Source organism: Limulus polyphemus, unplaced genomic scaffold (assembly GCF_000517525.1).
Source record: "Limulus polyphemus unplaced genomic scaffold, Limulus_polyphemus-2.1.2 Scaffold233, whole genome shotgun sequence".
Classification (NCBI taxonomy): domain Eukaryota; kingdom Metazoa; phylum Arthropoda; class Merostomata; order Xiphosura; family Limulidae; genus Limulus; species Limulus polyphemus.
The window spans coordinates 302,725-320,905 of NW_013665843.1; the positions used below are offsets into that span (position 1 = coordinate 302,725).

At 31.0% G+C, this 18,181-nt stretch overlaps 1 protein-coding gene across 1 annotated transcript in view; it reads left to right on the forward strand.

Moving 5' to 3' along the window:
* The window catches only part of LOC106478617 (golgin subfamily A member 4-like), a 239,261-nt gene extending 221,206 nt beyond the window's left edge, over positions 1-18,055 (forward strand). The window contains exons 24-25 of the mRNA XM_022382242.1: positions 8,328-16,668; positions 17,881-18,055. The gene's annotated coding sequence lies outside the window, so the exon portion shown is untranslated. The remainder of the gene's footprint in view (positions 1-8,327; positions 16,669-17,880) is intronic.
* The last annotated feature ends 126 nt before the right edge of the window (positions 18,056-18,181 follow it).

Below are 18,181 nucleotides of genomic sequence, written 5' to 3' on the forward strand. Positions count from 1 at the left end.
AATATTTGATAAGTATCTGGATGTTATAAGGATTTCTAATGTGGAAGTTGAAAATTTTCTGTTGAATAAAAGTATTTTTAATCTTAAAATGAAAATTGCTTTGCATGTTGCCTATCCAACATGCGAAAAAGAAAAAAAAAAAGCACGAGAAAAACATTGCTTTAGAAAAATTCTAAATTAAATATCTTATTTTTCAAAACTACATACTTATAGGACCTTTCATCTCAAATTTAAAATAATTTAATCTACTAGTTTCATTTTTGTAAAGAACTTTCATGAGAGTTGCATACCTACCTACAGTGGTAGTCAAAGCATTAACAGCTGAAATCGTAATCTCACTCATAAATTGCTTTATGTAATTTCAAAGGGATTGCTTCATATATACAATTTGAGTTGCAATAAAAGTAAACTAAAAGCACTGTTGCAGGCTTCCCTAATCAAATCTTGAAAGAAACTTTGACAAATTGCTGGGTTTTACATTCAAATAGCCTTTTCATTTTTACTTCAAGGTATTTATTATACATGTCAAAATTGTGAAGTCATTAAAGTTTTATAATTGATCTTTTTTTTATTATGGAAATTTTATCAAAGGTTCAATATGTGTTTTTACTGTTTTGCCATCCCTCATCTGTTACTGTTAGTCTCATTTAGGGTGTTAAGTTTATACTTATTATATTATCAAAGTATTTGGATAGTATACCCTCTGCTAAGAGTAGTACTGTATCTTCAGATATATATGCTGCCATTTGCATGATGCACTGTAGCATAAAGTTTGTAAGGTTCAGCAATATCCACAGAAGTCAACTAGAGTCAAGATGCAATGGGAAAGGAGCTCATAAACTCTCAAAGAAAGTTAATTATTAAATGTTGCAAATGTGCTTTGAATATCTGAGACAATTTAGCTCATACCTTTTGTAATCTGTGTGTGGTGTGCTGAAGAAATGAAAAACTGCTGGGTGTGATAGTGTGAAATATCATCACATTGGCCTAAAATGAATCACTCTCAGTCCTTGTAAGGTTTAAAAGGACTGATGAAACAAAACCCTACATCTCATTGTAAAACCATCACCCAGGAGTTTAATTAGATTTCAGGAATAAAGGCTACTGCAGAGATACAGTTTCAACCTGTTGGGCTCTTAACATTATTCAAGAGATCATTCCTATTAACATTAATTTCATGGACCTTCCATTGAGAATGGATAGAAAATAGACCTACTTTTGGGCCCCTTGTGTGAAAGAAAACTTATGATTTCTGATGGTCTCTTTAGACCCATATGCTAATCATTGCCCAAACTTTTTTTCTGCTCAGAAGCAAACTGCTCTTCTGTAACTGGTGGCAATCAACATTTTCATAGAATTCTATTAATCTGACACATCTTTTAAGTTCAATAAAGGCTCTGTTTTTTTTCAAAATCTGTAACACAATCAAATCATCTTGGAACAACATATTAATTTTAACTATTCTTAATGAATGTTAAATAAATCAAGGCTAAAAGAAATTTGTATTCTCTCAGTTTCTGGCAGTATCTTTTAGCTTTCTTTCAGTCATCTTATTTGATTGTGAAGTCTCATAAAACATTTTCTGTGTGAAACAAAAGTTTATCCTATTTGACTTCATTTTCTCCAGTGCTCTGACCCTATGGACCAACCTTCTAGTACCTTGTCTGTTTGACTGTTTTATCACCTCTCTTATTTCTCTTCTATTTCTTGGAGATTCATAAGAGAAAAATGATAAAAGTAATACATTCCAGTGAGTTTTACACAAATCACTTTCTCAATGTAAGATTACTTTATTGCATCCTTAACCCTTTTGTGATGTGCTCATGCAACTTACAGAATGTTGTATTGGGAATTTCACTTGTGCAACAATACAAACTATAATTCTAAGATTTCTTAATATATCCTTTCAAAAATTGGTAGGATTTTGTTAAAGATCATAAGTATCTGGTACACAAAGAATGACATTATTTTAATTAAGTTTTTACTAAAAACATATTATTTATCTATTGTAGTTATTTGCACTCAAACTCTTAAGAAATCAAGGGCAAGGCTATTTTCATTTTAAGAATAAAAATATTTTTTTCATCTTATAGTTTTCATATTTCATTTGCATAACCTCTAGAACCTCCTAAATGAATATCCAAAGTTTTTTGAAGGTAAATGTTTATATTTTATTTTTCATTTTTTTTCTTTCATATCACTAACTCTAGCTATTATAATCAACATACAATGCAATGAAATGATTGAAATTAGAAAATAAGAAAAATGTACATAACTTTTAATTTTTTATAAAGATCTTCTTTTGGTTATTTTCATAATTTCAGGTTTTTTACTTTTCGCATATAGTTAAGTTTTAATGTTTTATTTTCCTTTATTGTCCTTTACTATTTATTATCCATCTTGACATAAGTCAGTGGTGCCTTCAGGGTTCTTACAGTATATCTGGCAGATATGCCCAACCGTTCGGCACCGTGTAATATCGTAAACCGTATGAAATGATGCAAAATATTATGTATATTTAAAAAATGTTTAAACCTTTCAGTTATGCATTTTAAAACATAAATAATACATAATTAACTAAAATATACAAGTAAGACCTAAATATAGTTTAATTGTATCTCTAACTATAACATATTTAGGTAAGACACAAATGTAAGTGTTATAATTGATAATGCAGCCAACAATACTACAGGCAGTCACATGTATCCCATGATGAAAACTATGCACCAATTTCAAAGTAACCAACATTGGATTATAGTGTAAAATGAGTTATTTCTATTAATTATGAACATGCGTATTTAACCTCTATATGTAGGCTATAAAGCTTAAACAAATTTATTGAAGGTGAGCATGAGTGGTTAACAAAATTTATTACTTGTTTCAACTGCATTCTTCTAGAGAACTTTGAAACATGCATATCAGTGGGTTAAGTAAATGTCATATTGTGTAGACATAATCTACACAACCAGCATTATATTATTAAAGATACAGAGTGCCAAAGAACAGTATTTTCTGAGCTTGTGGGTCATATGACAATACATCTGAAGTTTTAAGTAATTTTTTTTAAGGTTTGTTTTAAAATAAAAGACTTAAAACTTAGATGATATGAAGCTTTGAATCATAACATACATTATAATGTTAATATCATTCACATAAATTGATAGTAAAAGTGTTTAATTAAGTTTTGCACATAAAGTTGTTTAAAAGGGTACCTGATGCAAAATGTTTAAGGGCTAGCTCCAACTTGTGTGCAAATCATTGTAAAGATTACACTGAATTTTCCACTAACTCATCAACACCTTTCATGAAAATAAGCATCACAGTAACCTCTTCTTCACCAAATTCATCATGTTTTTTATCAAGCCAATAGAGAATCTGTAGCTACTGCTTTCAATATTCATTCAGCATCAACAGCTCCTAACTTCCTAACAGTAAAAATTTCATAAATGGAGAACCACTTCTCACACAACACATAAAAATAACCTCCTCCTCACTGGCTACCTCATCTTTTATACAAATTAGAACAGAAACTGCACTGTTTCAGTATCTTTTAAACTTCATGTAAGTAAACCTAGTGAAAATTTTAGCATTTTTATCATTGTAGTAAACTGTTTACTGTGTGAAGCTCAGCAAGTACAGTTACTAACAACTTCTCAATTTGTTCTAATAGATCTTTATCCATAGTTTGGGATATTGTTTATCCTTTTTCTTTCATTGTGCTAACTATACTTCGTCTCATGTTTCATATTGGTCACTTTCCATGTGTACAATGACAGATTCTGGTCTGGTTTTGGCCATTCTGTAGGTAAGATTTATAAAATGTCTCCAGCCTTCCTTCTGATGTTTGATATTATTGTCTTTTGACTGTAAATTTATTTCTACTTTTAATCTTATTATGCATCCCTTTACCTCTGTTGGCTACATAAATCCTATCTTTCTCTTAAATAATATCCTACAGAAATGCTATCACCATTTCAATCTCATTATTCTGCCCACTCTGATACTTTTGATCAGATTTTGAGTTTAAGATACTGGTATTAACACACTGTTGTGACTTGAAGGCATACCATTTGGGTGTTCAGGTACATCTGATGTTCTATATAACAATAATATGAGGTCAAGCAGTTATTCCTTTATTTTTTTGGACAGATTTGGTAAAATAACAGAAAGTAACAGACTAACTACTATAAGGGAATGCTTCTTGCAAGTTTAGTTCTCTGTTCATGTCTTTAGTGGACTTGCCCATTGAATAAATGCCCAGTTCCCAATTTTGTAAAGTGTAAAATTTTCTGATATCATCTTGTCTTTTTGTATACTATTTTTACAACCCCAGCATTGTTGTGCATTAAAACTTTAAATTTATTAAGTTCTAATTCAAAATAAGTCATTTTTCTACACATAATGAAATCCATACTGAATTTAATTATGTGGAGGAAAGTTACTTAAAAACATTAGTTACTACATCTGTAATATTTCTGAGATGATTCACACCTCTTCACACAATTAATCTGTCTTCCCTGTGCATCTGCCTTAAAGATGTGCTTGCCACTAGCCTTTAGGCAACTCCCACCTAACCCCATGAAATTCTCATGAATTGCACTACCGAATAATGACATTATTATGCAGCAAAAGCTCTCCACCAATAAAACGTCAACACACCTCCTTAGACACCAACTCCTATGCTGAGAACCTTCAAACTCTCTCACATTATCAGGTCCTAATTACACATGTATGTACCATTTTTTTCCCTTCCTCCTGTGTCATATGATCCTTCTCATCCCTACTTCTTAATCATAACCCTTTTTGTTTTACTTCTTCCTGATTTTGACATTCAAGCTGATTTTTTCAGGTAAGGAAATTGTTAACTTTAAATATTTTCATCTTCAGTAAAAAATCAGTTCTGTTTACTTAGTAAATACACTTTTAAACGTAGTTGTGATAAGGAGGGGAAAATATATATATATCTATATCTAAAAAGAGTATGGCCCAAATTATTACGTTTTGGACCTAGAATTTGTATACAGTTTATCATTCATTGTTCAGCAATATATATAGTGTCCCATTTTATGCATATTTATCTGAATGTGAATTTTATTATCTATTCTGAAATAGTGCTTCATGGTAAGCAAAAATAAGTTTGATTTTGTTATCACTGACTGTATGATCTGTTTCAAATAAAGCTTGTAAGCAAAGTATTTATGTACAGATTTTTGAGAAATATTTTGTTAATAGGATGTATTAAATGAAAACATTAACTTAAAGGGTTATGTTTTAAGCAAATGCAAAGGAAAATGTTTAGAGAAGTAATAAGATAATTTTAAACTATAAAACTAATAAGAAACTACTCGGGACAATAATTTAACTGATCCTTCCTTTTCTTGTTAGTTTTATATAGTTATTTAATTACCAAGAAAAATCTAATACATACCATAACAAGATGACTTGGTTTGAGTTCTGTAAGCTTATTTGGTTTCAACTTTAAAAATCAGTTGCATCAAAGTTTTATCACACAAATCTAATACTGTTTGTGTTAACTTTTAAAATTTTAAATATCTTCAGGCTCTTTGGTAGTTTGCCAGAGGCCTCTCACTATTTTGCCAGTTTATCACTGATTCATGTTCAAATACTAAAAAAGGAAGAAAATACCCTTGTAATTAATGTACATTTTAATGTGTTTTTGATGTTTATCTTGTAAAAAGCAGAGGTTGCTTGTGAACAAGTTTGCCACAGGCTAGGATAGTTTTCAAAAATAATTTCCAAATAGGAAATTATGTAGCTATGTTTCTGAAATAATTGTTTTAAAAGCAAAAAAATTATTATAATGGCACAAGTAATATTTAATGTACAAAATATGTATTAGAAAATATAATATAAAATGTATATTCTAAAGCAGTGGTACTCTTGTAATGGAAATAAACTTATTTTTTTAGAAGAAAACATTATGCATTTTTGACACTGTTGTTTGTTTATATTCTCCTATCTTGGACTTTATTGCAATAAGAAAAATAATGGGTCTCAAGTAACACAAAAATATTAAGTTAAATTCTGTTGTTGTTTAAGCACAACAAACTGTTTGATAACTGTTAAACTTCCTCTGAAACCATTGAAACCATTAAAATTTTATTTAACCTTCTACTTAACAGACATTTTAATACAAGATAACTGCTGTAGTTCTATTAACCACTAATTTTATATTTGTGTTACGCAAAAGGCCAGTGAATTTTGAAATAATTAGTAAATGAGGTATTTCAATGCATGAAGCAGGCATGTTCTCATTTTGTCAGAAAAATTTCTATTTGTGTCTTTCCTTAACTTTATTCTGTTTATAAATCATTGATATACATAAACATTTATTTGCTTAATTATATATGCATTCATTTATTTAAAGCATGCAACAGTATTTATCAAAGTAATATTAATGTTTCACCAAATTACAATAGTTTGTAGTGGTAACCTTGATTACATAAATAATGTTAAAACATACCATATGATACTGCTGCTGCATTTTGTTTCATATTTTAGTTATCCCATTTTTTTTAATGATATTTCATTATATAGCTCTTATAGCATGTTAGGTCATAAAGTAATAAAACTAAATTATTCTGATTACTGAAATTTAGCTATGGTCGGGCTGTGAAAATTTCTTTTGATATTGCATAAATAATATTAAAATTATTATTAGTAATATTTTTAGTGACATTGTTAAAAGCAGGTATATAATGAAGTGTGGCTAGAATTGGTTGATATTGTTTGATCTGCCTAAAATCAGTATTGTACTAATAAAAAATTCAAACTAGGGAATTTAGTTTTACTTTGTGATGTTTCAATATTGTAAGTGCTCTAGGAGAAAAATTCTTACAACTATTATTAATATATAAAAGAATAAAAAAGCAACAATTATATTGCATTAATAAAAATCATGTCCTCAGTAGTGATAGACAAGTAAGCAAACAATTGATGTAGAAAAATTATGTTAATATCCTTTATTATATATTTAAAAGTATTTCCCATTATTTGTCAATTAAACCATGCTAATGCTTCACCTTGTAACAATAACGTTGTGTATAAGATTTGTAGTAAGGAAGAAATGACTAGTAAGTGAAGTGCTTTGAGGGAAGAATTTTTTAAATCCTTGCCCAAAAATTTTGCATTTTCATGCAAGAGATCAGCACTGACCTAATCACAATATGATCTATGTAAACCTCAAAATACTGAAAGTGTATTAATTACAAAAAGTTTCTTATTTTTAAATGAATGATAAAAAACACACATTGTTTTCATCATTTAAATGAATTTGAAAAATGTATTTCACAATTTCAGACAATCTGTTATGATTGTTTTCTCACACCTGGTCTATTAGTAGTTATTTGATATTTGTCTCATAATGTCTAACAGCTAAATCTCACAAACTCTGTTAATGTTCAAAACATGTACAATCTAAATGCTGTTGTGATGATGTAATACCTTTTTTACCTAACAGCTGTTACATTCTCTTGACGTTGTCTTGCTAGGAACACAGCTACTGAAGTTTTCATTAGTTAATAAGAAAGGCACCTTGTAAAACATCAAGCAATCAATATAAACACACGCATAATATCATCATTATATCAGACAGTGCAGCTGAAACTGAACGAGAGGCAATCAACATAAAAACACACACATCAGCCATATAAAGTCAACCAGTGTATTCTGACAATCCTTCATCATTGTAAAAACAACTCAATCTAACCTGGTGAAATAATATTTTGTAAAGTAACTTCTAAGATGAGTTAAATGTGCTGATCTTACCTAAGAAAAGAAGGATAAAAAATGATATATAACTATTGTTTGAAAAATTGTCAATCAACAAAAATATATAAACGTTGTAGATCATTTCATTATAACTGTTTGATAATTGCCATAACAGCCACTCAAAAATGGTTAAAATGTTTCTATCATATGAAGAACAGCTGCATTTATTATTGTATGTTGGACTAATGTACTAACCTATGCCCCCCCAGTGGCACAGCGGTATGTCTGTGGACTTAGTGCTAGAAACCGGGTTTCGATACCCGTGATGGACAGAGCACAGATAAGCTCATTGTGTAGCTTTGTGATTAATTCCAAACAAACAAACAATACTAACCTTCTAAAATATTTCATTTTTATGAGCTTTCTTGAAAACTTTTACTAAAAGTTCCTTCTCTTTCTATCTGTGCAACTTTGTATATTATTTATATATTTGCTATAATAATATCATGCCATTTCATTCTGTTTGGGCTGAACTAGTATATTGTAAATTATGTAACTAAAGACCACAAATTTTGATGTGTATTTTTCTTTTACAGAAGACATCTTGGTTGACATCTCCTTGATAAAAGGAAGAACAGGAAGATGTAATAAGGCTGTATGAAAAAGTCCTTTATGTATAGTGTAAAATAAAAGTAGCTATAAATGGGTATTTTACCATGTCAAAAAATATATTCATGGGAGTTTCTGAAATAATCGAATTTAAAGGGTGATGTCAAATTTGAGACATACGTATATATATATATATATATATATATATATCTGTAATTTGAACTTTGGTGGTATCAAGAGATGAAAATGTATTGTGTATTTGAAATGATTTTTAGATTTTTAACACGAATCAGAAAAAATGGTTCATCTTTGGAGTAATTTGGTTTTACTGGATGAAATGTGGTTTTGACATGGTACTTCTGAGCAGTAGAAAATGGGTAAACCTTATTTAAAGGAACATTCCTATGGGATTTGCATTTTTTTCTTGAATAACACAAGTAAAGTGTGATACTTTCATCAAGGTGTATAATCATTTCACTTGTTTGGGTTCACTTTATATCAGTTTATTTGAAGAAAGTTTAAAAACATTTAGAATGTTTCATAAAGTAGTTTCAAGAGTTTGAAGCCATGGATATTTTACACACAAAAATTTTTAAAAACTGTCACTTCAATTATCTATTTTTCTTTTGCAGATAATAATTTTTGCTAACATTGAACTACATTTTTCAAGAAATATATTTAGAACTTTAAAAAATTTTAAAAGCCAAAACTGAACATATAATCTTTTGAGTTAAACACCATTTTCTGTTTTCATAGTTCAAGCTCAGGTGAACATTGCTGTTACAAATTGTACAGATCATATTCTTATATTGCATGATTTATATAGGTAGACATTAATTATTTCTATGAAAATGTAAAATAATTATTTTAACTGGCTTAATAATAATGCATTATTAGAAGAATGAAATTAGTTATGATCTCCAGAAAATGATGCCAGTCCTTTCATGTTTCACTTGTGTAAAAATAAATGATTATTTTGCAAATAAAACTATGAAGTGTTTTGTGGTGTAATCTATCAAGAAAATAGTAAAGAGCAATATCTCAATGTTTTAGATAGCAGAATACCTTAGCTGGCAGAACATGGCATATAATTAGAATATGTGTGAGTTGCTGCATCAAGATAAAATTGATTATATTATTCTTTACTGGCCTGTTGTATGTATCCAGTAAAAAAATAATTTCAGTTGTATTTTTGTTTTATGTTGCTGCTGATGAGATCTTTTGCTCAATATCAGATTTCATCAAGCTAGCTGAGTTACTAAATCATAGTTGAAATGCTATTTTTCATTAATCCTTTATAAGACAAAAAGTCTTAATGGATGTTAGAGCCATTTAATTGAAAAATTATCTAAAACAGACCATTGTTTTTGTTAACTGTGTTTTTCATTATGAGTTAATAAAAAATGATGTGATTGAAATAATGATCAGGCCTAGATTTTATGGTTGAGCAGATGGCATTATGAACAGTTATAAGAAATATATAGATGTCAAGAAAGATAATAAAACTTACCAGCTGCTGGGGCCTACTTTCTCATTCCATTTTTTTTATAAATCAAGTTTAAGATTGCAATAAAAAGGGAAAGATTAATTCTAACTGAATCTGTTTGTGACAAATGCATTGCTTAGTTATCCTGCTCAGAAATGCATTTGGAAACCATGGTTTCATTAAAAAGTGATTAGTTCTTCAAAACAGTTGAAGAAAAGAAATGTTCTAAATAGAATGAAAAAGGAGAACTACTACTTTAATGAAATTTAAATTAGCCATGTATCTGGAGTTCATCAAGTTTCTTCATAATGGGGGGTATTATTTGTGAAATGACAATTAACTCACCAAACAACTGTAAAGAATATCTCATCAACCTAGAAAGTTCATTCTGATAAAGCCAAGAGCTAATGTAATTTTTTTTACAGAATGTAAAGAAAAGCTGAAAAGTATTTCAAATGTAGAAGTGTGGGTCAATTTTCTCTAAACTGCAAACAGCAACATTGCAGTAAGGGATATCATCTATGTCAAAGACAGTCAAGTTGAATTTATCATGACTGAGGTGAATGGTAGGTAATATCTTCATAACTCTAAATAAAAGAAAGATGACAAGAACATGATCTGACTGGAGTAGAAAAGTGAGAAAGGAGGGAGAATGTTGATGAAACCTAGGTTAAGAGTACTTTAGGAGTTAAAGGTAAATTTGAATGAATAGAACTGCCCTATTTTCAATAAGAAATTTGTTTCTTAAGAAAATTGCCCAAGAGTTAGTAGAACCATGCAAATAATGTCTTGTGACATGCTAGTTTATACTGCATTCACAGCCACTGTGATTTGATGAAGACTACAAGTGATGGCAAAGAAATAACAGAATATATCATTGCCATTGGGATGGTATTAATTCAACATGGTATTTTGGTTATAGACATAGTAGACGGTGCATCTTTGGAGTATACTTCAAGAGGAGTTGTGTTTAAATTATTGTCAACAAAATAATAATGATAAATGTCACACCTGAAAATAAACTTGAAACTACTAGTCAAACAGGTTTTAACCTTCCTGGAAGTATACTCTCAAGATGTAGATGTAATGGTCAAGATTTTGTTGAACTGAAAGAGTATCAAGTTCTTGTAAGGCTTGCAAATATCATCCAATTGAAAAAGTTACAAAGTATGAATAGAAAACTTGTTACACTAAGAGATTGATGATTATAAAAGAGGAAATGCAAAAAGATATTTCAAGTGGGCTAGAGCTAAATTTTAAATTAAGTGTAAGGTTTGTATAAAATTAACATTAGCATATTGAAGCAAATTGTATGTCTTGTATTATTTTGTGATTGAAATCTATATATAAATAAGACTTTACTTTTCTCTGAAAATTGGTAAAAGTTCTGTTTAATTAAAATATAAGCGATTGATGTGTGGACTTTACTATGATGATTTCAGGCTTGAGACATAAACAGTCATAAACATCCTTAGATTAATAGATTTTGTGTTTCCTTTGTTAAATGTGTCCTTCTGTCACAAAGTTATTCATCATGGTTGAATCTTTAGGTGGTGGTGGTTGCGGGAACACATGGGTGACTGTATGCTTATCTGTTTATTGTTTTCCATGTGATCTGGTGAGATATATTGATGTTATGGAATATATATTAAATTTTAGAGGAAAGAATAATACATACATACATATAAAAACAATTATGGTATGTTTGTTTCATGAAATTATGTTATTCAATGTACTTATTTCATACACACATGAATATTGCACTACATGTGGGTCATTGTATCAGTTTTTTCTTTTTTATGATTATTATTTTAGAAAGAACTTGCAATTGGAATCAGAATGTAAATTTCATGGTCTTCACACACACATCATGAACTCATTTTCATGCTTCCTGTTTTGCTTATATGTAGTATCAGACTGGACTGGGGAACTAGGGGGGAATTCCCTCTGGGCTCCCTTCAAAAAATGGGAAATTTTATTATTCTGATATATTTTAGTAAAATGGGATAAAAGGCCTTCAGTAACTTGGATATCTAATAAATTTTGTTTTTAAATTTTTGATTTCATGATACGGTATCATTATTCTAAAAAAATAAATTATAAACTTTTTTGTTTGGTCTACTTTCTGTGTAGTGTATGCTCAATTGTGAATAATAACTTTTGACAGTGTGTGGTTTTACTCTGTACTAAAGTTCAGTGACTGTGAGATTAAGAAAATTTAGCCATATTTAGGTATTTTTAAAAGAGGCCTTTGCCATTTGACTGTGCAGATATGCAACATAGCAACAGTAAATGCACAACGTTATTTTGTTTATGACTTTAAGTGACAATGACATGAGTATTGTAAGTCCTGAATTCTGGGTCGTGAAAGTCAAGTACGGTCAACGAATGCCAGAAGGTCAGAGACAGTGAGATGGATAATCACACAGTAAACTGATCTTCAGTTGTAGTTTCTGTTAACAGATCTACTTATTATCATGGTGACTGGTGAGTGATTCACAATATTTAAAGTTTATATACACTAGTAGATCTATTATTTTGGATTATGGGATCATTATGCCCTGACTAAAGTGTTATGGTTGCATTAATTAAAACTTAATTTTTATATTATATAAGATCCTCTAAACAAGCCTGAAGTGTACAAGTAAAAAGTATCTCTCACTGTATTTTGATTTAATTAATAATAATTTACACATTTAGGTTTGGTATTTAGGCCTAATAGGCAGTATGATAATAAACTGGGCCCCAGTGGCCAAAGGTATGTATGGCATATGATAGAAACAGACCATAATCTCAAACAGAGTTTTCTATGATAAATTGTTTATTTAATAAATAACATAGTTACACATGCTCAAAAGAAGACAGTGGGCGGATAACATTGTAAATAATAATGTTGAAAGAGGATGTGACATTACATTGTATGTACTAGTGAGTTTTTGTTGCAAAACAGTACAAGACTTTAATACATAAACTTAATATTAACATTCCTAGATAAGGCTATATTCAAGGGCCTGGGTTAGGTCTATATAGCCTAAGCCCAGGGCCTATATATCTATACAGAGCATATGATAAAAACTGGCATAGGCCTAGAGGTTCAAGGGTGAACACTGAAAAGTAATAAGTTTGTGTTATATATAAAGTATTAAAAGCCTATATTAAATTGAAAAGTCTAATTTAAAAATATAATTTTCACAGCCTATATAAAAAATGAGTTGATAACATAATAATAGGCTTGTATTAGTAAGATCTACTGGTTTATAGTCCTTACTGAACATGGATTCAAATCCCATATCAAAAGGCTTTTTGTAGCTTTCTAAAGTAAAGTGGCCAAAACTCCTGCTGAATATCAGTAATCATTTGTTCTAAAGTTCATTATTATAGCCCTAAATATTGACTAAAATATACATTATTTTTAGTTATTGTGCTTGCCACATGATGGATTGGAATAAACCAAAATCTGGAGCAGAAAAGAAGAGATAAAAGGAAACTAAACCTAAAGCCGGCTGGTAGGGATACGGATACGAAGCAAATGAAGTTACCATTCAAACCTTCTTCAAATACACCTGAAGGAACATTTGATCTTGCTTTTGCTGCTCCAAGTGCTGAAATGCAAGAAAAAGAGGTATTGCCACATAAAGAAGTGTCATAAGAGAAAATCACAAGAAAAAGAGATAGACAAGGATCAAGAGCCAGAGGATGAATCACGAGCAAAATTCGTTGCTCCACACCAAAAAGCATCATTATCTGAAAAAGTAATGTTTATTAAACAACATCCTATTAAACCTACTTGTGTTATGAAGTGTGATGAACATTGAATATATAACAGGAAATTGCCAGATGAAAATCTGCTCACATGTCAGTGGCTGTCTTATTCTTCTAAGTTGGAAAAAATGTTTTACAATGTATGTATGGTATTTTCAACAGATAGAGAATGTCCATTTATCTCTGGTTTCATGTGTGATAAGTGACATTTGTTTGATCATCTTGAAAGGCATGAAAAGAGTAAAGCTCATGAGACTGCCAGTAATATGTTTTTGACTGCAGATCAAAAGTGTACAGTAGAAGACTTGATCAATAAGGAAAGGGAATCCGAAAAGCAAAGAAGATGACAGGTGCTAGAAAGACTAATAGATATAATTTTTTTCATTAATCACCAAGGAATACCATACCAAGGAAAGGTGGAATCTGCTTGGAGTTTGGTATCAGATGATTTGGACTCAGAGAACAGTAATTGAGGATATGTTTTAGCATTTGTGTTATTGATCAGCAAGTATGACCCCCTACTTAGATGTCACCTGGAAGATTCAATACAGCAAAGTAAAACACTGAAGGAGAAAAAAATAGGAAACTCTAAGGGCAAAGGATCTCTCTTCACCTTACTGTCTGAAACAACCATCAACAAGCTAATCAGGATTATTGGAAAAGTTATTAAGAAAACTGTAGTGAAAGAAATGGCTTACTGTGGTAAATATGGAAATGAAATAATGTGTTTACAATATGTAATGTTTGGAGTAGTTACTGAAAGGTTGATTAGTATGTGTAAGGTTTCATCATCCACAGGTAATGTTTTATACAAGACTGTCACTGAAGAACTGTTTTCACTTGGCTTGGACCCAAAAGATATTATAGGACAATCTTATGATGGAGCAGCTAACATGTCTGGAAAATATTTTGGCATGCAATCCCAAATCAAGAATGATGCTCCAGATTCACTATTTATACACTGTTATGCACACTGCTTTAATCCACTAATGACAGACTCAACAACTTGTTGTCCAGAATCAGATAACTGTTATGGAGTTGTAGTAGCAACAGCAATATTCTTGAGAGATTCCAATAAATGGATGAATGTGTAGAAAGTTCTTGCAGAGGATAATGGCCAAGATGTTCATAAGTTAAAAACAGTTGTGGAGACAAGATGGACAAGTAAGGATCAGGCACTGGAAGCTATAATTGGATCGTTTGGAGCCTTAGAACCTGAATGCCTGGTGCTGTTAATCCATGTGCTTCATCACATTGCCACTTCCAAAGAGTTTGTCCCCAACATAGCATATAAAGCCAGTACCTTGCAAGACAACTGGATGAGTCTTAAGAATCTACTGGTTGCTGTTGTGTACTCATGAATCTTCCAAGTGTGCACATTAGTTTCAAAGTATTTACAAACAAATGGTTTGGACATGTTATTAGCTCTAAAAATGATTTAGAGAACAGAAAGGAAGGAAAGGCATGAATGAGCAGAAGATGAAATGCGACAAGTTTTACAATGCCCATTCAAGTGATTTCACGTAACTGTCTGTGATGTCATTCTGGACACAGCAACCTTGTCAGTTAGGCAAAAGAAGATATGCTAAGAGCCATTGTATATCTTGACCCACAAAATTTTTCCATGAATTAGCAGAAGAGAGAATGCATGCATTGATGAATTTGGTAAATGTGAACAGAATCCAGCTTTGTGAAGAACTTTGTGCATTTTTTCAACATTTCAAAGGCATTTTGGTGTGAGAAAATCCAACAGATGTTGAGGTGTCGAATACAAATGTTGATCCCAGCCCAATGGAAGAAGTGATTTATACTAGTGACTCGTGCAACAAGTGTCTGCCGTGTGTTTTTCAGCTCCTGCACAGATACAATCAGTGTTGTAGCTCTTTTCTAACTTGTACATAGCATACAAAATAATTTTTTGCTTACCTTGCACACAGGTAAAATGCAAAAGTTTTTCAAAGTTGTAAATTGTGAAAAATAGACTGAGGAACATGCTTGGACAAGAAAACCTGGATTCGCTGTTGTTGGTTAATATTGAGCGAGATATGCATATGCCAACTGGTGTTGTGATACAGAGGATTGTTAATTCTTCTTGACATTTAGCAAAATTACCTGCTGTAACTGGACTGTGGACACAGTAGTGTACTAGTGTTTAGTAGATATTTCAGTATGCAGTACAGACCCCAGAGGCTAGAGCACACTGTATTTTAGTTTTAGATAGCCTACATATACATACAGTAATAATTATAAAGTTCAATCCCAGTTTTTATCCTAGTCCAACACTACTTATATGAAAGAAAATGGTCTAAACTTTTGACTACTTGAGCCTTCAGAAAGACGAATTTCTTGACAAAGTAGTAAGTACACAGAGTGAGTTTTTTTTTGGTTGAGATGATAGGCTAACAGATGTTTAAAAAAGCCCTAAAATGATTGGTTTAGGGTCCTATATTGGTTGTTTTGAACTTTTTAATTGTTTTGTAGAGTACAGCAGTGTTGTCTTATTTCAGAATGAATGAAATATTTGATAGTTTGTAGCTCAAAGCAAACGGTATATGTTCACTTTAAATGGCTTTCTTTATTATAACTAAAATGACTTGTATTGATTAATTTTCTTTTACTAATTTTGTTTTGTGCTAATTTAACAAGAATAATACATACATATTTATTAAATCCTTTAAAATATTTAATTTTAAAGTTGTTCACTTATAACAAATCAGGGAAGCCCCTTAGATACAAAGCAGAAAAAATGTATCAAAAAATGTTAATTTCTCATCACACAAAATTTGTGTTTCTGACTTAGGAAGAACAAATAACCAAAATCAAAGGAACATATACACTATAAAATGACTGTTCTTGTGTGTGTGTGTGTGTATGTAAAGAATGTATGTTAAAGTTGCAGTTGCATTATGTAAGTATTTCTAATTTGTTCTTTTGTTATCTCAATCCTGTAAAATTTTTTGTAATAACATTTTTGAATTATCTTTGTTTGTAGGTAATTAATTGCAAGTTACAGTAATCACTACAGCTTTTGCATGCAGTTATATGGAATGTAGGTCTTCCATCAAAATTTCGTGATCAAGGTAATGAATTGTCAAACAAAAAATATGTTCATCTACTAAGTACCGATTAACAGATATGAATGATGTTTTACTGAAGAGAGTTCAGTTGAAAATTTGAATTAATCCATAAACAACCAGTGACAAACGTTTTTCACATCAACTGAAGATATTATTAAAGCCACTTCTGCCCCTGTAAATCAATGTACTGTTGTATAACTATTATAATGTTTTGTTTTTGATAATGGTACAACTAAAGATTATTTGTATCTTTGGAATATTCAGGTCAAACCAGTATTCATATACCTATTTAAAAGAAATTATGCATCTTCCTAATTACTTGGCCCGGCATGGCCAGGTGGTTAGGGCACTCAACTCGCAATCTGAGGGTCGCAGGTTCAAATCCCCATCCCACCAAACATGCTCGTCCTTTCAGCCATGGGGGCATTATAATGTAACACTATTTGTTGGTAAAAGAGTAGCTCAAGAGTTGGTGGTGGGTGGTGATGACTAGCTGCCTTCCCTCTAGTCTTACACTGCTAAATTAGGAATGGCAGTGCAGATAGCCCTAGTGTAGCTTTGCGAAAAATTCAAAAACGAACAAACAATCCTAATCACTTTTAGCAACAATAATAAATCTTTATCATATGCCTGTGTTATGGAACATCATTTCCTTCAGTAGTAAAAGGTAGTTGGTTGAACTTTCCAAGTGATATTGGCTATATTTAATCCTTTAGCCTTGGAATTTATGAATTTAAATTAAATAAACAGTCATTGGTTCTAAGGACTTGTATTTGGTAGAAGTATTTCTGGAAGTTTGAATTTATGATAAATTCCATTGTATTAGCAATTGAACTGCTCGGTGTTTGAGTAGTGGTTCAAACATTTTGTGCTACAGATATTTAATATATGTCTGGTTGAAACTATTTACAATAGTAATTGTAATTATCCATTTGATAAGCTCCTTCTCTGCATCATATACATCCACATCTGCAAAAACATTCTTGTTTAGTTTCAACATATGATAAGCATCTGCAGTAAAGTGAACAAGTAAACCAGTTTCAATGATGAAATTTGCTGATTATTGTATTTTTGGAGATTCCAATTTTTACATCCAACCTTTGTTATCAGAGGGAGTACCATCAGACGTTACTGTTAAAGATATTAACTATATCACCCTATTAAATAGAACTTTTGCGATAAGGCTAGTCAAATTATTCTCAATTACTTTGATAGAATACAGCCAACAACGACACTTCCAACAGCCTTGCAGACCAATCAACCGAAGTACTGTTACAACAGCGGAAGTCATGCGACGCTGGGAGCATGCACGCTGAAGTTTCTAGAAGGATCATGACTTATGGAGGAACCTCGCGAATGTCCGATTGTTTGTCAGGTGCCCTCTTTTTTTAGTATATAAGCTGGCAAATAAAGCCAACGATAAATAGATATGCAGATAGATTGAAGATATAGATAATTGAGTCAAACGAACAGTAGGCACCGTAAGTAAAGTGTTTGAAACACTGTGATTTATAGC